The following is a 1516-nucleotide window of genomic DNA, read 5'->3' on the forward strand; positions in this document are numbered from 1 at the left end:
ATATATATATATATATATGTATACACGCAGATGCATATACATATAGCACGAACATTAANACAAATTATCTCATGGTTTTTGTAGACCTTCGCGTGGTTTTTGGGGTTTTCGATTGGTTGCCACCAGACTTGAAATCAAACCTGCCATTCAACGAGAGTCATTTTTTTTTAGAGTTAATTTTGTATGACTGATTATTTTGTTTTGTATTTGAATTTTGTACGAAATGACACGCTCAATGATTGCNAAAATTTGTTAATAAATAATTGGAAATAACAATTAATTAGTAATAACAAAGTCTTATTGCCCAGAGAAGAGAAAAGAAAAAAAAGATAGAGCCCAGGCACGTGAGTGTGAGGAACCATATATGGCTCATCCTCCACTCCTCTTGGTGCGAATGTCGCACAAAGAGGAATGGAGAAGAATACACCTCCCATGCATAAGAGCTTGGAGGGTTTCAATCGGCCGCTCCTCTTTGTGCGACATTCGCACGGGCACAAGCCTCTCACCACACCCNGACGTGCCGATGAAATACTATGATTTATTGATTCAAGATCAATTAAATGATTGGAGGTAGCCGGAAGGGCTTAAAGACTATTTATGATTTGAGGACACNTACATATAGCACGAACATTAAAAAAAAAAATTATTAAACTAAAAATTTGTTAATAAATAATTGGAAATAACAATTAATTAGTAATAACAAAGTCTTATTGCCCAGAGAAGAGAAAAGAAAAAAAAGATAGAGCCCAGGCACGTGAGTGTGAGGAACCATATATGGCTCATCCTCCACTCCTCTTGGTGCGAATGTCGCACAAAGAGGAATGGAGAAGAATACACCTCCCATGCATAAGAGCTTGGAGGGTTTCAATCGGCCGCTCCTCTTTGTGCGACATTCGCACGGGCACAAGCCTCTCACCACACCCCCCTCACAACCCGCCATAAGAACTTTAAATTCAAAATTTACCACAAAATACAAAACAACATAAATAAAAAAAATAAGTAAGAAACCAACAGATAAAATAGCAAAAAAAAACCCGAATGTTTGCATACAAATACAGCGAACTCAAGAAAATAAACCACTGCACACGTGTCAAAAATAAAATAGGAATGGAAATATCCCAAAATACTTACTGTAATGAATAAAATCCCTGGCACACAAACCAAATTAATCCAAAATACTTCACAAGTCATCGAGTGAGCGAAGGAAACTGACAGGTGAACCGGAAATACAACGTAATCCGAACTCCCAAGAATGCCATCGTCAACACCCAGCCGCTCACGGCCACCGCCCGGTGCACGGTTATCAAGCAAAATAACTTAATACATATTACACATAAAAATTAAAACTCCAACTCCTCAAAATTGCTTCCAAAATGCAATTGGAAACAATTTTGAGCGGGGGCTGTAATATCCAAAAATTTTATAATCGGAATTTAAGACCAGAATAAATTTTATGTAAGATTATAATTATAAGTTATATTATAATTTCAGACAATTAAGAACCGAATCCACAATT

Source organism: Diachasma alloeum, unplaced genomic scaffold (genome assembly GCF_001412515.2).
Source record: "Diachasma alloeum isolate Michigan unplaced genomic scaffold, Dall2.0 Dall_scaffold_00330, whole genome shotgun sequence".
NCBI lineage: Eukaryota > Metazoa > Arthropoda > Insecta > Hymenoptera > Braconidae > Diachasma > Diachasma alloeum.